The sequence below is a fragment of the Choloepus didactylus genome, chromosome 10 (assembly GCF_015220235.1).
Source record: "Choloepus didactylus isolate mChoDid1 chromosome 10, mChoDid1.pri, whole genome shotgun sequence".
NCBI classification, from domain to species: Eukaryota; Metazoa; Chordata; class Mammalia; order Pilosa; family Megalonychidae; genus Choloepus; species Choloepus didactylus.
In genome coordinates this window covers 68,397,792-68,420,206 of record NC_051316.1, presented here as the reverse complement: position 1 = coordinate 68,420,206, position 22,415 = coordinate 68,397,792, and the positions used below count along the sequence as shown (strand labels likewise).

Sequence of the window (22,415 nt, the reverse complement as noted above, 5' to 3'; positions counted from 1 at the left end):
ATTCCAGGACCTAAGCTCCTTCCATCCTTCTGCTCTACTGTCCTAGTATATAACTTTCAACCTCAAGGTACCTCATAGTACAAGATTGCTACTGCTGCTGGAGCTCTAGGCTCCAGGAAGGAAGAAAGGCCAAGAGGATTTTCCCCAACTGTTTGCCTTCTTTTTAAGGAGCTTTCCCTCAAGTCCCGTCAACTAAAACCTGCCCCAAACTCAGTCACATGGCTACACCAGGCTGCAAGGGAGCTTGGAAATGTAGCTGAGTGTCTTTTACCCCCAATAATTTTGGTATTATGACATTATGAAATGAAAGGAAAATGCATATTGGATAGACAACTTGCAGTTTCTCCATAGCAGGGAAATCTCACTTTCATACGTTTGAATGAAGGTTGATGCTATACATTTCAATGGGGAAGACTGAGAATGGAGTAAGGTAGGTGAGGAGGATTGAAATCCTTGTTGAATTTGTGATGCCTATTAGACATCCACCTGGAGATGTTGGGACCTGGTGGGTCTAAAGCTTGGGAGAGAAGTCAGGGCTTAGATGTAAATTTGGGAGTCAATCATATATAAGTGATATTTAAAGATGAGAAACTTGGATAATTGACAGAGAAAAGGAGGCCAAGGATTGAGCCCTTTGAACTCAAAAATTTAGAGTCTGTGAAGAACTGGGAGACCCGACAAAAAAAGGCTGAGGAGTAGCCCATGTATAGGAAGAAAACAAGGAGAGAATGGTGTTTCAGAAGCTAACTGAAGAATGTGTTCCAAAGAAGGGAAGTAAAAAGGTGATAACATCATTGAATTGTATGGCCCAATGAGATCAGAGATTTGTGGTAATGGAATGATACAGAGTAATGGACAATGATGTCATCAACATGGTGACCTAAGACATCCCCAGAAAAAGTCCTCCCTCAAACAACTAATGAAAGGACAAACCCTACTTGCTTGGAATTCTGGAGGATGACAGAGAAAGTAGAAGGACTCTACAAATGCTGGATTAAAGAAAAAGAAAAAAACAAACAAACAAACAAAAAAACACCAAAAAAGGGAAGGAGATCTATGACTAGGACCTACCAGTTCTGGACCCCTCCCCCTCCCTTGGTCCCTTGTTCCCCGAGAGTCACCCAGAGGCAGCATGGCCCACAGACCTGCCACAGATGCAGATCACAGAACCACTCTCAGAAGCAAGTTAGAATGCTACAGATATCCAGGCACAGGGACCCAAGTCCACAAAGAGCCAGGGCAGAACACAAGCAGCTGACAAATGTGGCATACAAAAAAGCCCCCAGAAAATAAGAGATTGTGGCAGAACTGTTGACAAGAGGTGCCTGCACTCAACCCAGTCTCTGACTGCTGGATCACCTATACCAAAAAATGGACCTTTTTGGATTGACCCAATCAGGCTCTCCAAGGAAGGATACTCAAATTTTGGGGAAGAAACTGGAGGCAGAAAAGCCTCACAGGGGAATAAGTTGGGGTGGGGGGCAAGCTGTAAGACAGGACAGGTCCCAGAACTGAAAAGTATAATGAAAAGGTTGCACTGAGTGAGGGAGAAAACTTAAACAAATCATAGCTACTAGGGAGAAAATTCTGCATAAGAACAAACAACATATCAGGATGCCCATAGAAGGAACAGAGGAGAGGAAGTTTTCTGCTGGAGATAAAACATTTGCACATAAAAGGGGAATCTTAAAAGTTATACAGCATGTCCGGGGCAAGAATCGGGTGGAAAACCTGAGAAAATCTGAACAAAAACCAGGCTACTTTAAAGGTACAAAATAGATTGGTCCAAGCATCTAAGAAGAGCCTTAACACATAGCCAATCAACAATAGAACTCTAGACTAGAGGGAGAAGCTGACCTTCAGAGTTAGCACATCAAAATAATGAGGCACCCAGAAATCAGCAAAAAAAATATGTCATTATAAGAAACAGAAGATATGGCTCAGTTAGGGAAACAAAACTTCAGAGGATCAGAGGAGACACAGACTTTGGAACAACTAATCATAGAAGTTCAAACAAATCTTCTAAATGGATTCAAGGAGTTGAAGAAAAACATGGTTAGAAATAAACTAATGCTGGATATAGCGCTAAAGGATATTAAGAAGACAGTGTGTGAGTAAAAACAAGAATTAAAATGTTTAAAGGGAAGCATAAAGGAAAGTATGGGATTGAAAGACACAATAATGGAGATTAAAAATACACTAAAGTCACACAACAGATACATGACAGGCAGAAGAAAGAACCAGGACCTAGTAGATGGGACAATAGAAATCATACAGACATAAGATAGAGAAAAGAAAAGAAAAAAATGAGCAGTGTCTAATGGACTTTAGTGAAAGCATGAAGCATGCTGGCATACACATCATGAGTCCCAGAAATAGAGAAGGGAAAAGGGGCAGAAAGAATATTTGAGGAAGTAATAGCTGAAATTTTCCCAACTCTTACGAAAGACATAAATAAAAATGTCCAAGAAGTGCAGTGTACTCCAAACAGGATAGACCCTAACAGACCTACTCCAAGATAAGGAGAGCATTCTGAAGCACCAAGAGAAAAGTGATTTTTCACATACAAGGAATCCTCAGTAACACTAAGTGTCTGTCTCTCATCAGAAACCAGAAACCATAGAGGCAAGAAGACAGTGGTATAATATATTTAAGTTACTAAAAGAGAAAAACTGTCAGCCCCAAATTCTTTATCCAGAAAAACTGTCCTTCAAAAGTGAGGGGGAGTCTAAAACATTCACAGATGAACAGAAACTGAGAGAGTTCCTTATCAAAAGAGCTACCCTACAAGAATTACTAAAAGGAGTTTTCAGGTTGAAAGGAAAAGACAGGAGAGAGTGGCTTGGAGCATGTGAAGAACTTCAGTAAAGGTATCTAAACGGATAAATGCCAGGCCCAATAATAGTGTATCCTCAGTATATAACTCTACTCTTTAATTCCTGTAAGAGTTAGAATACAATTAAGAAAAAGTCATTTTTTTCCTCTTAGACACAAAATATAGAGGTAATATGCAACAAAAACAATGAGTAGGAACAGGGATATGGGAGCAGAGAGCATATATGCTATTGAGGTTCATTTGATATTTTTTCAGATTAGTAGGTTATAGGTGTAGAAACAAACAGAAAATAGAAACAGAAATGATAAAGGGATTGGTCAGATACATCACAAAGATCAACTGTACAGAATAGGAGGCTGTAATAAGGGAAAATAGAAGCAAAAAGGATATAAGGCATATAAAAGCCAGAGGACAAAATGGCTGATGTAAATACTGCCTTTACAGTAATAACACTAAATGTTAGTGGAATGAACTCCCCAATCAAAAGACACAGATAGGCAAAATGGGTAATAAAAGCACAGTCCAACTATATGTTGTTTACAAGAAACTCACCTTAGACCCAAAGAAAAAATAGTTTGAAAGTGAAAGGATGGAAAAAGAGAATGCATGCAAATAGTAACCAAAAGAGAGCTGGAGTAGCAAAACTAATATCAAACAAAATATACTTAGCCAAAAGTTGTTATAAGAGATAAAGAAGGACCCTTAAATGGTTAATCCACCAAGAAAAACTGAAAATCATAAATATTGATGCACCTAAACAAGATGCCCCAAAATACGTAAGGCAGAACTGAAGGGAAAAATAGAGACCTCTACAATAATATTTGGAGACTTCAATACACCATTCTCATCAATAGAACCTCCAGACAGAATATCTATAAGGAAACAGCTTGAATAATATGATAAATGAACTAGACCTAACAGATATACATGGACAACCCTGCACCCCAAAACAGCAGGATAGACATTCTTTCTCAAGGGCACATGGATCATTCTCTAGGATAGAACATATGTTGGGTCACAAAATGAGTCTCATGTTTAAAAAGATTGAAAATAGACAAAGTATCATCTGTGACCACAATGAAATGAAACTAGAAATCGATTCCAGATAGAGAACCAGAAATTCCACAAATATATGGGAGATAAATAACACATGCTTAAATAATCAGTGGATTAAGGGAGCTATCACAAGGGAAATGAATAAATATCTTAAGACATGTAAAGAAGAACACAACGTATCAAAACTTATGGGACATAGTGAAGGCAGTGCTGAGGGAACTCCATACCCCTAAATGCCTACCTTTAGAGAAAAAAAAAAAAAAGAAAAGAAAGAGCTAAAATCAAAGACCTAATTGTACACCTGGAGGACCCAGAAAAACAAAGGAAACAACCCAAAGCAAACAGAAGTAAAGAAATAACAAAAATTAGAGCAGAAATAAATGAAGTTGAGAATAAAGAAAATAGCATTAACAAAACCAAAAGTTGGTTCTTTGAAGCAATAAATAAAATTGACAAACCTTTAGCTAGACTGACAAAAAAAGGGAGAGGATGCAAATAACTAAAATCAGAAATGAGAGTGGCAACTTTACTACTGACTCCATTGAAATAAGGATCATAAAAGAATACTATGAAAAACTGTATGCCAACAAATTAGAAGAAATGGACAAAATCCTAGATACATACAATGTACAGTAACTTTAGAAGAAATAAAAGATCTCAACAGACCAATTACTATAAAGAGATTGAATCAGTCATCCAAAACCTCCCAACAAAGAAAACCCCAGGACTAGATGGTTTCACAGATGAATTCTACCAACCATTCAGAGAAGAATTAATACCAATCCTGCTCAAACTCATCCAAAAATATTGAAGAGGAGGAAAAACTACCTAACTTATTCTGTTAGGCCAGTATCAGCCTAATACCAAAGCCAAGCAAAACACTACAAAAATAAAATTACAGACCAATTTCTCTAATGAATGTAGAAGTAAAAATCCTCAACAAAATACTAGCAAACTGAATCCAACAGCATTTTAAAAGAATTATACACCATGATTAAGTGGGATTTATCACAGGTATGCTAGGGTGGTTGGTTCAACAAAAGAAACTCAATTAGTGTAATAAACTACAGTAACAGAATGAAGGGAAGAAACCTATGATCATCTCAATTGATGGAGAAAATACACTTAGGAAAATAGGAATGGAAGGAAACTTCTTCAACATGATAAAGGTCATATATGCTAAACCCACAGTTAGCATCATGCTCAATGTTGAAAGACAAAGCTTCCCCCCCTCCAGATGTGAAACAAGACAGGATGCCTACTGTCATCACTTTATTCATCATTGTACTGGAAGTTCTTGCCAGAGCAAATAGACAAGAAAAAGAATTAAAAGGCATCCATATTTGAAAGAAAGAAGTAAAACTTTCACTATTTGCAGAGGACATGATACTGTGTAAAAAGTCCTGAAAAACCTACAAAAAAAAGCTACTAGGGCTAATAAACGTGTCAGCAAAGTGGCGGGGTATAAGATCAACATGAAAAAAATCAGTAGTGTTTCTATATACTATTAATGAGCAATCTGTGAAGGAAATTAGGAAAACATTCCATTTACAATAGCAACCAAGAGAATCAAATATGTAGGAATAAATTTAAGTTTGTAAAGGGCTTGTAAATAGAAAATCACTTAGATTGATGCCTTTGACTTTCCATTTTCCTTCTCTTGGGGATGGGCAGGACTTCCTGTTTCATCTCTGAGTGACTTCCAACAAGAGCTGATTGACCAAAAGCTAGACATCACATGGGGCCCCCAGCTACCCAGGGAAGAAAGAGGGAACACGTCTTGGGCTTCAATAAATCAGTTTCAAGCTCCTGTTTTTCGGCCCTGGTGTCTGGTGTTCAGTCCACCCAGCAGGGCAGTTCAGGGAACCACTGGAGGTTGCACGATAGACAGGAAGTCCCACCTCTTCCTCGCAAATGGAAGATGGTAAGCCAGAGGAGTCAGGCAGAGGGGAGAGCAGGAGCAATTATGTTGGCAAACAGCTAATTGTCCCAGAGCCAGGAATAGGCAGAGGACCGCAGAAGTGGGAAGATACCACGTGTCATACAGCCATCTTTCCAGAAGGTTTGGAGATGCCCCTTCATGGTGCTGCGGCTGAGACTTTTCCTTGGGGATTACACTGGCCTGTGACATTGCACAGTCTTCCTCTGCAGAGGCCCATGGAGTGCACAGCTTAGAGGCAGGGTCCCATACAGAAGTGACAGGAGTTGTACACCAATCCCAGGGATTTGTGGACCCATGGCAGAGAGCGACTGTGGGGAATCTGAGCTGAAGGGTTGGATTCATGCAACAGCCCCAGCATATTCCAGTTGCAGCCCCAGGAAAGGCCAGGAGTTCTGGGTCTTAAAGCCTTTTTCCCTGCCTAACTGCACAGGACACACCCCCCACCCTCAGGGCTGGCAGTCCCAACTGCACACAGAAAATTGGTGCACTGATTGGACCTCCATGAGTTTTGGAACCCCACTTGCTGCATAGATGAAGTTGGGGAGAGCTGGCTTGAGGTTAATAGGTGGCTCGGGGGTGCCATCTGCTGGTAGGTCAGGGAAAGTGTACTCCACCAAGCTGTACCTCTGTCAATTTATAGATAATTGTTCAAATAAGTCTGAATATCCTAAAAGAACCCTATCAAGATAAGCAAATGCCAAGAGGCCAAAAACAACAGAAAATTCTGAAGCATGTGAAGAAACCAGACGATATGGATAACCCAATTGCCCAAATCAATAAACCAAAGGAGACACAGAACTTGGAGCAATTAATCAAAGAAGTAATCACAAACAACAAGAACATGACTCAGGATATAAAGGACATCAAGAAGACCCTAGAAAAACATAAAGAAGAATTTGCAAGAGTAAATTAAAAAAAAAAAAAATGATGAGCTTATGGAAATAAACTGTTGACCAAATTTAAAAGATCCTGGAAACACATCGCAGCAGATTAGATAAACTTAAAGAATGAGTAAGCATACTTGAAGTGAATGTTCTGGAGAGTGAAAGTACAAAAGAATGAATGGAGAAAAAATTCAGAAAATTTGAAATGGATCTCAGTGATACGATGGACAACATGAAGCACACAAATATATGAATCAGTGGTGTTCCAGAAGGGGAAGAGAAGGGTAAAGTTCTAGGAAGATTATTCAAAGAGTTTGTTGGGGAGAACTTCCCAACCTTTCTAAATGACATAAATACACAAATCATAGATTCTCAATGAACTCCAAACAGAATAAAACCAAATAAACCCACTCCAAGACATATTCTGATCAGACTGTCAAATGCTGAAGAGAAGGAGCAAGTTCTAAAAGCAGCAAGAGAGAAGCAACTCACCACATACAAGGGAAACAACATAAGACTAATTAGTGACTACTCAGTGGCCACCATGGAGGCGAGAAGGCAGTGGTATGACATATTTAAAATTCTGAAAGAGAAAAATTTCCAAAAGAATTCTTTATCCACCAAAGCTGTCCTTCAGATTTGAGGGAGAGCTTAAAATCTTCACAAACAAATGCTGAGATAATTTGCTAAAAAAGAGACCTGCCCTACAAGAGATACTGAAGGGAGCTCTACTAGCAGAGAGAAAAAAAGGAGAGAGAGTTATGGAGAAAGGCTCAGAACTAAAGAGTTTTAATAAGGGTACATTAAAGGAAATAGAGAGTGGGAAAAATATATCTGACAAGTAAAAACCAAAGGATATGATGGCTGGTTCAAGAAATGCCTTCACAGTAATAACATTGAATGTGAATAGATTAAATTCTGCAATTGAAAGATATAGATTGGCTGAAAGGATTTAAAAAATGAACCATCAATATGTTGCTTAGAAGAGACTCATCTTAGACCTGGAGACACAAAGAAATTGAAAGTGAAAGGATGTAAAAACATATTCCATGCAAGCTACAGCCACAAAAAGCAGGAGTGGCAATATTAATCTCAAATAAAATAGACTTTAAATGCAAGGATGTTATAAAAGACAAAGAAGGTCACTATGTACTAATAAAAGTGACAATTTAACAAGAAGAAATAACAATCATAAATGTCTGTGCACCCAATCAAGTTGCCCTAAAGTACATGACACAAACATTGCCAAAACTGAAGGAAGCAATAGATGTTTCCAAAATAATCATGGAAGACTTCAATATATCACTCTTTCCTATAGACAGACCAACCAGATAGAGAACCAGTAAGGAAACTGAAAAACCAATGTAATAAATGAGTTCAACGTAACAGACATATATAAAGCATTACATCCCAAATCACCAGGATATACATTCTTCTCTAGTGCCCATGGAACTTTCTCCAGAATAGATCATAAACTGCACCACAGAACAAGCCTCTATAAATTTTAAGAGATTGAAATTATTCAAAGTACATTCTCTCATCACAATGGAATACAACTAGAAATCAATAACCATCAAAGATCTAGAACATTCCCAAATATCTGGAGGTTAAACAACACACTCCTAAACAATCAGTGGGTTACAGAAGAAATAGCAAGAGAAATTGCTAAATATCTAGAGACGAATGAAAATGATAGCACAACATACCAAAACTTATGGAACACAGCGAAGGCAGTATTGAGGGGGAAATTTATAGCTCTAAATGCATATATTAAAAAGGAAAAAAGAGCTAAAACCAAAGAACTAATGGAACAACTGAAGAAGCTAGAAAATGAACAGCAAATAATCCTAAACCAAGTAGAAGAAAAGAAATAACGAGGATTAAAGCAGAAATAAATGACAGAGAGAGCAAAAAAACAATAGCGAGAATGAATAAAGTTGCTTCTTTGAGAAGGTCAACAAGATTGACAAGCCCTTAGCTAGACTGACAAAATCGAAAAGAGAAAAGAGCCAAATAAACAACATAATGAACGAGAGAGGCAACATTACTGTGGATCCCAAAGAAATTTTAAAAATTTTAAGAGAATACTGTGAACAACTGTACACCAACAAACTAGATAATGTAGAGGAAATGGACAATTTCCTGAAAACACATGAACAACCTAGACTGACCAGAGAAGAAGTAGAAGACCTCAACAAACCAATCACAAGCAAAGAGATCCAATGAGTTATCAAAAAGCTTCCCACAAATAAATGCCCAGGACCAGGTGGCTTCACAAGAGAATTCTACCAAACTTTCAAAAAAGGACTGGCACTAATCTTACTTAAACTCTTTCAAAAAATTGAAGAAAATAGAACACTACATAACTCATTTTATTAAGCTAACATCACAGGTAAAGAAGCTACAAAAAGGAAAACTACAGGCCAATCTCCCTTGTGAATATAGATGCAAAAATTCTCAACAAAATACTTGCAAATCGAATCCAAAGACACTAGAAATATCATACACCATGACCAAGTGGGGTTCATTCCAGGCATGCAAGGATGGTTCAACATAAGAAAATTGATGTATTACAACACATTAACAAATCAAAAGGGAAAAATCAAATTATCATCTCTGTAGATGCTGAAACAGCATTCAACAAAATCCAGCACACTTTTTTTGATAAAAACACTTCAAAAGGTAGGAATTGAAGGAAATTTCCCCAATATGATGAAGGACATATATGAAAAACCCACAGCCAGCATAGAACTCAATGGTGGGAGACTGAAAGCCTTCTCTCTAAGATCAGGACCAGACAAGGATGCCCACTGTCATCACTGTTATTCAACATTGTGCTAGAAGTGCTAGCCAGAGCAATCTGGCAAGACAAAGAAATAAAAGGCATTCATATTGGAAAGGAAGAAGTAAAACTGTCATTGTTTGCAGATGATATGATCTTATATCTGGAAAACACAACTACTTGAGCTAATAAGCAATTTTAGCAAAGTAACAGGATACAAGATTCATGCATGTAAGTCAGTAATGTTCTTATACACTAGAAATGACCTAATTGAAGAGACGCTCAAGAAAAAGATTCCATTCTCAATTAGCAACTAAAAAAATTAAGTACCTAGGAATGAACTTAACCAAGGATATAAAAGACCTATACATAGAAAATTACATAACTTTACTGAAAGAAATAGAAGTGGGCCTAAAAAGATGGAAAAATATTCTGTGTTCATGGATAGGAAGGCTAAATTTCATTAACGTGTCAATTCTCTGCAAACTCATCTACAGATTCAATGCAATTCCAATCAAAATTCCAACAACCTACTTTGCAGGCAAGTTGTCAAATTTATTTGGAAGGGAAAGAGGCCTCAAAGTGCTAAAAACATTCTAAAAAAGAAAAACGAAGCAGGAAGACTTAAATTCCCTGACTTTGAAGCTTATTATAAAGCCACAGTAGTCAAAGCAGCATGGTACTGGCGCAAAGATAGACATATTTATCAATGGAATCGAATTGCTAAAAACATTCTACAAAAGAAAAATGAAGCAGGAAGACTTACACTCCCTGACATTGAAGCTTATTATAAAGCCACATTAGTCAAAACAGCATGGTACTGACACAAAGATAGACATATTTATCAGTGGAATCGAATTGAGAATTCAGAGATAGACCCCCAGATCTACGGTCGACTGATCTTTGATAAGGCCCACAAAACCATTGAACTGGGATATAACAGTCTATTCAACAAATGGGGTTGGGAGAGCTGGATATCCATATCCAAAAGAATGAAAAAGGACCCCTACCTCACATCCTACACAAAAATTAACTCAAAATGAATTAAAGACCTCAACATAAGAGGCAGTACCATAAAACTCCTAGAAGATAATGAGGAAAACATCTTAAAGACCTTGTATTAGGAGGTCACTTCTTAGACTTTAATCCCAAAGCACAAGCAACAAAAGAAAAAAATAGATAAATGGGAATTCCTCAAACTTAAGAGTTTCTGTGCCTCAAAGGAAGTTGTCAGAAAGATGAAGAGGCAGCCAACTCAATGGGAAAAAATATTTGGAAGCCATATATCTGACAAAAGACTGATAACTTCCATATATAACGAAATCCTACAATTCAATGACAATAATACAGACAGCTCAATTATAAAATGGGCAAAAGATATAAAAAGACATTTCTCTGAAGAGAAAATACAAATGGTCAAAAAAAAAAAAAAAACATGAAAACATGTTCATTTTCACTAGCTATTAGGGAGGTATAAATTAAGACCAAAATGAGATATCTCACACCAATTAGCTTGGCTGCCCTTAAACAAACAGGAAACTACAGATGCTGGAGAGGACGTGGAGAAATTGGAACTCTTATTCATTGTCGGTGGGACTATATAATGGTACAGCCACTCTGGAAGACAGTCGGGCAGTTCCTTAGAAAACTAGATATAGAGCTACCATTCGATCCAGCAATTTCACTTCTCAGTATATACCCGGAAGATCTGAAAGCAGTGACACAAACAGATATTTGCACACCGATGTTCATAGCAGCATTGTTCACAATTACCAAGAGATGGAAACAATCCAAATGCCCTTCAACAGAAGAGTGGATAAACAAAATGTGGTATATACACACGATGGAATACTACGTGGCAGTAAGAAGGAATGAGGTCGTGAAACATATGACAGCATGGATGAACCTTAAAACATAATGCTGAATGAAATAAGCCAGGCACAAAAAGAGATTATATGTTACCACTAACGTGGACTCGGTGAAAAATGTAAAATAAATGGTTTATATTGTAGAATGTAGGGGACCTAGTGATAGACAGTAACTAGTGAAGGGGGGACAATAATCTAATAAGAACAGTTAAGTTATGGAGGGCAAAGTTAATGTTATTGGAAAGCTCAGGAATGACTATGGTTTATTAATTTTTGGGGGGGATATGATAGGAACAAGTTAGCAGCAATGTAGATATTGTAGGTTAATTGTTTTTCTTATTCCTTTGGTTATAGTTTGTTAATTTTCTTGGGGTATGGTAGGAACATGTTGGAAGCAATGTAGTTATTTTTGGTATTTGTTTTTTCTTATTTTGGTTTTGTTTGAAATGTTTTCATTGTTTTTTTAATTTTTTGAAAAGTTAAAAAAAAAATAGCTTTGCTAATCAAAATCAAAGACAAATGATTGGAAGAACATTCCATGCTCATGAATGGGAAGACTAAATATTAAGATGTCAATTCACCCCAAAATAATTAAAGATTCAATTCAGTCCCACTCAAAATTCCATCAGCCTTCTTTGCAGAAATGGAAAAGTCAACCATCAAATTTATTAGGACAGCCAAAGCCATCTTTCAAAAGAAGAATGAAATCAGAGGACTCACAGTTCCTGACTTTTAAACTTATTACAAAGCTACAGTGATCAAAACAGCATGGTACTGATACAAGGTTAGATATATAGACCAATGGAATTGAATTGAGAGTTCAGAAATAGAGCCTCACATCTATGGCCAGTTGATTTTTGACAAGGCTGCCAGATCCACTCAATGGGGAAAGAATAGTTTGTTCAGCAAATGGTGCTAGCAGAATTGGATATCCATGTGCAAAAGAATGAACTCAGATCATAGACAAAAATTAACCAAAATGGATCAAAGACCTAAATATAAGAACCAGGACTGTAAAATTCCTAGAAGAAAACATAAGGAAGCATCTTCAGGATCTTGTGTTGGGCAACGGCTCTTTCGACTTTATACCCAAAGCACAAGGAACAAAAGAAAAAATAGATAAGTGGGACCACAACAAAATTAAGAACTTTTGTTCATCAAAGGACTTTATCGTGAAAGTTAAAAAACAACCTACAAGGGAGAAAATATTTGGAAACTACATATCTGATAAGGGTTTAATATCCAGAATGTATAAAGAAATCCTACAACTCAACAATAAAAAGACAACCAAATTTTTAAATGGGCAAAAGATTTCTTCAAAGAAGATCTACAAAAGCACCTGAAAAGAGGTTCAAAATCATTTGCTATTAGGGGAACGCAAATCAAAACCACAATGAGATACCATTTCATACCCGCTAGAATGGCTGCTATTAGAAAAAACAAACAAACAGAAAATAACAAGTGTTGAAGAGGATGTGGAGAAATAGGAACACATTCATTACTGGTGGGGATGTAAAATGGTGCAACTGCTGTGGAAGACAGTTTAGCAGTTCCTCAGAAAGCTAAGTATAGAATTACCATATGACATAGCAATCCCACTTCAAGGTATATACTAAAAAGAATTGAAAGCAGGGACTTGAACAGATATTTGCACCCCAGTATTTCTAGCAGCATTATTCACAACTGCCAAAAGATAGAAGGAAACCAAGGGCCCATCAATTGATGAATGGATAAAATATGGTATGTACATACAATGGAGTATCATTAGTAAAAAGGAGTGAAGTTCTTTACATGTGACAGCATGATGAACCATGAAGACATCAACTTGAATGAAACAAGTCAGACACAGAAGGACAAACATCGTATGATCTCACTGATATGAAACAATTAGAATAAGCAAACTCGGGGCTTGGTTGGGGGTAGGGAATGGGGAGTAATGCTAAAATTGTACCCAGCTTCTATTTGGATTGATTATAAAATTTTGGTAATGGATGGTAGCACAACATTGTAAATTAATTAACAGCACTGAAATATATTTGTGAATGTGGTTAAAAGAGGAAATTTTAGGTTGTATATATGGTAGTAGAATTAAATTTTTAAAAGCATTGAGGTGCTTCAAATAAAGACTTTGGAAGTGATGCACTTACTGGTAGTGACGAGATGTAGGGACTAACCACAGGAGTTGGTAGATGTGAACCAGAGGAAAAGATAGTTGGAATTGGGAAGGGTAAAGAAATGATGAGACAGGTGTTCAACCATATAAAGTTGCCAAGCATGGTCACCAGAGAAATAGTGAACCAGGTCTAAGATCTTCAGGAATGGAGGAGGGTGACTAGGAAGACAGTTAAGGTAGAGGTGGTAGAGTTTAATAGCTTGTGTTTCAAGGGAGGACGGAGAAAAGTCTGGAAGCAGTGAGGAGGAAGAGGGAATGATGTGTGAGGGTTTGGAGGAGCAAGTAGCTGCCACTTTTAAGGGCCACAGGAGGAAAAGGGCCTTCAGGGAACAGCTGAGTTTCAGGTGGAATAAGAGCAAATCGAATATTCAGAGCTGAGGTTGAGGAGACGGGATTTACTGATGGCGGGGGTGGGAGACTGAGTCAAGTCAGGGATGTTCAGATCCTTATGGAGATGAAGGTCTGGGTGGCAACGGATGACCTGGGAAGTTCTGGCTGAAGTGAACAAGGATGTAGCATGGGATGGGATTAACCTAAAGACATTTTAGAAGTTTTCATTATGGCCTCTTTCTTGGGATTGGTCCCAGGGGTGCTTTGCAGTGGTAAGGAAAGATCTGTCTTACCAGGAAAGAGGTGCTCTGGAGACCTCCCTAAGTCCAGCTGGGGGTGGTATCAATGGTTGGGGAAGAGTGGCCTTCCCCAGTTCAGAGAGTGTTCAGCCCGCATGGGAAGACCTTGCCTACAGGCAGGAGAAGCCAGAGGACTCTTCATCAGTGTTTAGATGGCAGACACCTTGATGCCTCTTGCAATCCCAAATCCCAGATTGTTTAGTGGAGACTTTTAGTAAGAGGATGCTAGACATTTGTTTGCAGTCTACTTTTGAAAACTTGATTTGCATTTTGGTTAAGCTGCTACCAAGATTGTGGTAGGTAGGTTCCAGAGCTACAGCATCTGAAATAAAAGGTTTGTGTATTGTCTGATCTAGTTCACAGCCAAATTCTTTATTAATGTGGTTAAATATAGCAAATAGTGTATCAGATAGTTCCTGGGAATAGGCCTTTAAAAGAATAAAGAAATTATATATAGTAACAAATCCAATCTTTTACCACAGTAGAATTTTTAAATTGCCAATAAATTTTAACTTTTTTAATTATTATAAAAACATTATATGCAGGCAGAAGTAAAAAGCAAACACTACGAAAGGAAAGACAAAAGTGAATCTCCCTCCCACCCCAGGTTCCGTTCATTCCTGAAAGGTTACCATTTTTAACAGTTTTTTTTTTTTTTAATATATTCTCTTTTTCTACAAATAGGATAATGCTATATAAATACTGTTCTATACCTGGTTTGTTTTTGGTTTTTTACTAATTATATCTCAGATCACTTACACCTTTGATCTTTCCAGATCAGCACATGTAGACCCTCATTCTTTTTAGCAGCTGCATAATATCGCTCTTGTGTAGCTGTTCCCTGGTGGGTTTAACCAGTTCCTCTTGATGAACATGAACATAATATTTCCATTTTTGTGTATTTGTCTAGTTACTACAACGTTACATGAGCATCCTTGTGCCCCATATAGAAGCTTCTACTGAGTAGAAAATATATATAAGATAAATTCCTAGATATAGAAATGCTAGATCCAAGGGTAAATACATTTCAGATTTTGAATGATATTGCCAAATAGCTCTCCAAAGTGATTGCACCAGTTTATGCTCCCACTAACAGAGAATGAGGGAGCCTCAAACAGCAAATTTAAATAAGCCCTTTGAATAGAGATTCAAACTGATTTCATTACAAAGCAGATAAGCCTCTGTAACATAACTACCTTCTAATTTGCTTGTTGTAAAACCTGAATTGTACCAAAGTTGGGTTAAAGCCAGAGTGCAGTTATAATCAAGTATTTGTTCTCTCTGCAATGAATGACAAGGCTTTTCCTCCTACACAGAACATCCAATTTCCACTGCAGCCTGTGCCCTTCTTACCTCAAGACCATTGATATCCCTGCATAAAGTCTGAGAAACACACTTCAAGTCAACTTTCTATCTTTCAATTCTCAAAGCAGGGAAACCCTATTGTGCAAATACCATTTGCATGTTATGTTTCATTCATTCCAAGTTTATGGTTTAACTCATTCACTCCAACCTTCCATAACCAGAGGGATTTTCTGGGCATTTGAACAGATGCCCTCTGGAAGGCTGAGCCTCACCCAAAAAGTAAATGTACTGACTTCCTCAGGTATTAACCATGTTATTACTTAGAGATGTATTCTTACATACGTTTCCTTGGAGCTGGATCTTAGGAAGACAGCAGCCTAGTCAGTGTGCATAACCAGTCTAACCAGTTAGTGACTGGCATCAAGTCTGTTCAAATGACCAAATCAGCAGTGAGGACAAAGCCACAGTCTTCCTGAAGACCTAGACCAAGGAAGTCTTCTAATTAGAATACATCCAGCTTTTCAAAACTCATTGCATCTTATTTTCATGATCTAAACTGCCAACAGTAAAAGTAGAAAGATTGAGCCTAGCAAAAAAAGGCATATTTTGCTACATTGCTTATGTAGATGGCATGAAGTGACAGCAAAAGGCAAAATGTGGATGCTTCTTTTTGTCTATTTCTGACATCTCTGGAGCTGAAAAATGTTAAGTTGCCTTCATCAGTCAAACTTGAATATTGTTGTTATAAATTAGTAATATAATTCCCCACCATGAAGCTTTCTCTTAAAAAATAAAAAAGTGGGAATCTGTTACCCCAGGAGGATGGCATGTTCCATTATGCATAAGTTTCTCTTTTGATTAAATCTGAAATGAACCAAATCGTCTCATTTTAGTCATGGCCCTCCAAACCTTCGGTAACACTTAGTTACAGAGTCTCGACACGTGTTGGCACTTTCAAATGAGATTTACAAGCACTAGTTTACAATGTAAAGTTGAGGATTTAAAAAAAAAAAAAAAGGGAGAAGGAATTCAAATTAACTGACAATTCCTAGACATACGAAATCCAGGTAACAGGAGATGATGTACATACATGAAATAGTGGCTACTACTAAATAAATGTTAACCAAATCTAAACTCTTCCACTCAACATCAAGATAAATGATTGGGTAATACATCATCAGCTCATCCTAAGAAAGAATTTTTGGTTAGGTTCTGTCTTTCTCACCTATAGGTCATAGTAATCATTCAACAGATATTTACGGAGCTGCCGTTTTCCAGGTACAGTGAACAAAGCAAAACCCCTGACCTAATGAATAGATTAATGTCACAGCCCATTTACAGAGCCATACCCCAAGTATGGGCTTGGACAAACTGACTCTGAGGAGATCTTTCCCACCCATGAAGTGGTAGTGGGTTAAATGTTGGCAAGCCTTTATATATGGGGCCTGCTTTTGTAAAGTGATTCTTTATTCTTTTATCTCTTAGATATCCACAGGGTGCAAGGGTGGGAGCGAAAGGAATATGTTCAGACCTTGTATCTATAATCCCTACCTGGCACTTGAACAAAGCATTCCTGTCCTTAGCGATTTCAAAGGCTTTAATTGGGGGTCAGTGAAACACCAGGGTACTCCATGATACCTTCCTGTGATAGAGAAAAGTATCTGGGTGCCTTGCCAGCCCAGGGAAGGGACTCGGGGAAAGCTTCCTGAAGGAAGAAATGCCTAAAGCAAAGTCTTGAAGAGGAATGAGACAAGCAAGTAAGAAGGTTAGAGCATTCATTGTCATGTAAAGGGTGAATTGGAGGTGGAGGAGATGCTGTTGAAAACTGGGAGACCAATTAGAAGGCTGTAGCTAATATCCAAGCAGAAAAATCCTGAACTAAGTCAATAGCAGGGGAAAGGAGGAGGAGGAAGAAATTCAACACAGCATTCAAAGGTAGAGTTAAAAGGACTCCGTAACTAGTTAGATGTGGGGGAAAGGGCCCTCTCTAGAATGACTGGAAAAAACTAGGTGTTTGGACATCACCAGTAGAAAATACAAGCAGAAGATCAGATTCCTAGGATGGAAGATGATGAGTAGACTTCAAGACATGTTGAGTGTAACTGTCTGAGTTACACTTCTAAGTGAAGGTGCTCAGAAGTCAGTTGGATAAGAGGGTCTGGCTGAGGATATGAATTTGGAATTTATTGACATTCAGGTTCATTGGGTCCTTTGGGGAGAAGCTGAAAGGTGAGGAGAGAGAAAGTAGGGAGCCCTGAGAAATAGTGACATTTAATTGGGGTGGGGGGTTTTCTTAAAGGATTAAGGCACAGGAGAGAAAGAGGAAAACCAGGAGAACCAAGGCTCTTGAAAATCAAAGAGGATTTCAAAGGAAGGGTGAGGAATAGCCGATGTCACAGAGAGATCCAGTCACTTTGAGGTGAAGGTGGCTGAGGGTAGGTTCAGTGCATAAGTGCCAACGACTGCTGATGCAGGAGGTGAGAAGGGAACTGAGGAGCAGGAAGGCCGTCGAGGTGCCAGCTTAGCCAGTCTTCAAGGGGCTTGGCTGCGAAGGGAAGGCCAGAGAAGGCAGCACTGGGAGGAAACCTGAAGTCAGGAGAAAGCTTCCTCAATTGAGAGACTTGATCATAATTACATGCTGAAGGGACAGGGAAAGATTGAAAATTGAAGATGACTGATTGAAGAGTCCCCAGGGAGACAAGAAATTGGAAACAAATTTTTGAAAAAGACAAAATGTGTTTAAGATGTCAAATTTTGCATAAACATTGAAAACCTTCCAAAATATTTTTAAAAACACGCTCATATTTCCAATGATGGCACGCATTCACATTTGGACAGTACTGTTCTTTACAGGTGACTCCTAAGATCATTCTTAGGGAACATTGTTAAAGAAGGCCTTAAAAAGGATATCTGGCTACATTGTGTAATGGGTTTGGCCACCTCTTAAGATGATTTGTATATGTCATTCTCATTAATTACAGAAACATCCTATGATTATGTCTATCAAAAAAAATACAATGATAACTAAATTGTGCTAATGATCTCTATTATATGGTTTATTCACAAAATATTTACTGAAGACTTGTTACAAAGCACTTTATTATAATAGTTTAATTTCTGTTAATATCAATGTAGTCAAAATAAATGGTTTACATGATGCTTTACAAAATTAAAAAAATAAGGTTATACTTAAAAAACAGATTTAGGAATAAAGGTCCATGTTCTGGGTGATATTGTTTGTTTAAGATGAAATTATTATTTGTAATGTTTTGCATTTAAGGACAGAAATCAGCCCAGATCCTATTAGGTGAATAAGCTGTCCAACAAGGGCAGTTTATAGAATGGAAAAGGAGTTCATTCCTTCAAGTTGCTAAGCAGCATCTTATATCAAGGAAATTTCACTATTCTCTGAGCTCCCATACCCTCCCAAGAAGGCACCAGCATCAGAGCATGATCTTAAGTCCTTGTTACTTGTCTGTCTCCAGCACCAGGCTGTGAACTCTACAAGGGCACCAACTAAATCTATCTTATTCACCAAACAGCACCATCTTGGTATATACAGCACAAGTTTGGAAAATGTTTATTCAGTGAAACAGTGTTACTTGTGCTGGCCGGAAAGGAAGTTTGTACATCCCAGGGGAGGTGATCAAGGGAAGAGCCTCATGGCAATTCAGTGAATGCATATGACATGCCAAGAATTATTCTGAGGTACTTGTTGAGGGATACAAAAATGGTGGAGAGAAGGCCCCTTCCCTAGAGGAACCTGCCATCTGGTGGGGAAAGCAGATGTGGGCAGCAAGCTGAAATAAGGGCTGTAGCATGTGCAATAAATACAAATGCCATGAGAGTGATGAGTTTCCACCTGGGAAGGAAGGGTGTGGGTATCGGTCAATAAAGAAACACTCAGTTTGGGCCTTCAGTTCACCTTTGAAGAAAGAGTAACATCTTAACAAAGAAGGAGCAAAGACCCAGCTTTCCTGTTCTATCCTTTACTCTGCTTACTATACCTCCTGATATAAAGACTCCTGGAGATGTGAAGAAGAGGGGCAACTGATATGCCACTCTGCCTTCCCCTTCTAGGTCATGAAGACCTAGTCTACTCCATTTCCTCCTATTTACCTCCAGAAAGTTTGGGGTTCTCACAGGTGTTCCCCTCTCAGACCCTCTGGGGCCATGGGTTTGCATGGTACTGAAAGGATTTACTTCAGGTCATTGACTAACAGGACATATACAAAAGAGTTTAACCTCATCTACTTACCTAGAAACCATAAAAACAAGGATTTATTGAGCCCTAGGGGGCTAGGGATATATCAATGAACAATGCTGATAAAAATCCCTGTCCTCACAGAGTTTGGCTACTAGTGGAAAAAAAAAAAAAAAACAGCCAATAAATAGTAATAATGATATGGTATATTAGAAGGTGCTGAATGCTTTAGAGAAAATAGTCCAGGAAAGAGGATTAGAGAATATTGGAGAGGAGAGTTGCGCATTTAATAGGCTGCTCAGAGAAGCCTCAATGAGAAGGTGACTTTTAAAAAAAATTTTTAGAAGAGAAGTTGTAGGTTTGCAGAACAATCATGCATAAAATATACAGAGTTGCCATATATCACACTATTATTAACACCTGCATTAGTGTGGTACATTTGTTGCAATTGGTGAAAGAACATTTTTATAATTATATGATTACCTATTTGAACAAATCTTGAAGGAGATAAGAGAGTGAGCCCTGTGGATCCCTGGTGAGAGAGTCTTCCAGAGAAGGGAATAGCAGTTGCAAAGGCTTGGGGTGGGATAGTGCAGTGTTTTAAAGAGCAGTAAAGAGGCAGTATGGCTGGAGCAGAATAAGCAGAAGCAAGGGTCCAGGTGAGCCTCACAGCCTTATCAGGTATTGTAAGGACTTTGTCTTTTCACTTTGAACTGCGAGCCGTTGCAGGATTTTGCACAGAGAAGCAACATATGAAAAAGATCAGCAAGGATATTGAGATGAAACTAGCCCCGGGGGACAGAGGTAAGACGGAAGGTGGGGAGCCAATTAAGAGGCTGCTGGAATTGTTCCAGGCAGACCTGATAGTCACTGGCCAAGGTGGTAGGAGAGGGCATGTGGGAGAAGTGGTCAGATTTTGAAATATTATGAAAGTAGAGACCCTGGATTTGTTGATGAATGGCTTGTGAGGTATGAGAAAGACAGGCGTTGAGGATGGCCCAAGGTCAGAGTTTGCTTATTGCCACATCATTTCCATTGCAAGCCTTCTCAGCGTGACAGTGGCCTGCCTGCCTGACTTGAGTCTACATTTCCAGAACAAACATCAAGGAAGAAACAGGAGGAAAGTTCAGGTGCACTTTTGCTTTTGAAGCTATCTGCCAGCCCATACACTTCAAAGAAAGAGACAGGAAAGGCTGAACTGAAAACACAAAAATAGATTCAAAAAGACTTTAAGTTTCCCCTTCTGTTACTTTTTCCCTTCCTTCCACCGAAACCAAGGTCTATATTCCGAGGTGGGTGTCACCACTCCCTTTGCATCTGCACATCCCTTTGTCCAGTCCTTTCTGTATAGCTGATGGTTGGAATATTCCATGGCAGCCAGGAGCTAATCTGATTGCCAACCCGAAGGGCTTCTTTTGTAGCCCTGCCTGTTGCGGGCTCTGTGGGAATGATGTGAAGGAATTTCCATGGGCTCTTTTAATTAATTAACAGAACAGAAGCCAAATCCATTTCCTTTCAGTCAATAGACTCTCCAAAGGTTGTTGGCGATGCAGTTTGGGGGCCTCTGTTTTAAGTCAGAGCAATGTGGTCAAGGGCTTTGATTCCTGATTATTTTTTCAGAATTCTTGTTCACTGTAAGGCCCGTATGCTTTTGATCTTTTCCTTCCTTACCACCCACTCCACACACAATCCTGGGAACACTCAGCTGGTCTTCTTTCGCAAGTTTCGAACCAAGCTAAACTATATTAAAATTGTATACTAGGTTTTGACATAGGTGTCTCACGATTTGAGCAGAGGTTGCTATTTTTGAAATTGTTACATATTCAAATATCTGTAAGTATATAAAAAGATAACACTTAAAGGATTTACACCACAACAGAGCATGTTTTTTAAGGTTGCCTTAAAACATATTAAAAATCACTCCTTTGCTCACCTTGAAAAGTACTCAAAAATGTCTCGATACTTTATCACCAGTGAGGCATGAAGCTACTGCTGTTTCTTAGATCTGTCCCATCTGTGACCCCACAGGACAAGGTGGAACCCATATCTAAAATGGTTTATCTAAGCAATTCCTTTACCACCAAGTTCTGCTGCATCTAAGGCTGTTAAGCATCATTCCATTTTAAGTAACCTTATTTTCAGTAGTTTATAGGAAGAATTTCCTGCCATTCCTTTCCAAAACAAAAACACTTTCTGAGTAACAATTCCTGTGTACTTTACTGTAGTGTCAGAGCCAATCTAAAACACTTGATGTGCATTAACTCATGGAAACTTCCAACAACCATATGAGATGGGTGTTATTTTCCCCATTTCACAAATTCTGAAGAGAGACAGAGGGGTTACAAGACATGTGCATCAGGAAGTTCATTCAAGCCAAAGCAAAAATTCAGGGCTCCTTGGCCTTCATTCTGTCCTCATTCTGATCACCATCTTTCAGTTTTAAGACTGCAGAGGTATCAGTGTTTAAAACACAGATTGCCAGCTCCATCTCCTTCACCTTCACAATTACAGGAAGATATAAAGTGATACTTTTCCTAATCAGTTTTGGAACTTACTTGGAGGACTCCCTGAAACCTGAGCAGCAATCCAACAAGGCCCTGGGATGCTTCAACTATTTGGGTCAGGATGTGACTGATTCTTCAAACCTGCTTGTGTGAATTAAGAGAAAATGCCACCTGTGCTCTTAAAGTAACTAAGGTTCATGTTAAACTTGCCCCCGTTTGTTTTTCTCTTTCC

General features: G+C 38.5%; 1 protein-coding gene and 1 long non-coding RNA gene across 6 annotated transcripts in view; one reads left to right on the top strand and one right to left on the bottom strand.

Moving 5' to 3' along the window:
- LOC119504756 overlaps positions 1-22,415 on the bottom strand; it is a 122,567-nt gene that overhangs the window by 20,970 nt on the left and 79,182 nt on the right. The window lies entirely within an intron of this gene.
- Positions 1-22,415, top strand: part of SLC24A2 (solute carrier family 24 member 2) — a 281,439-nt gene that overhangs the window by 201,069 nt on the left and 57,955 nt on the right. The window lies entirely within an intron of this gene.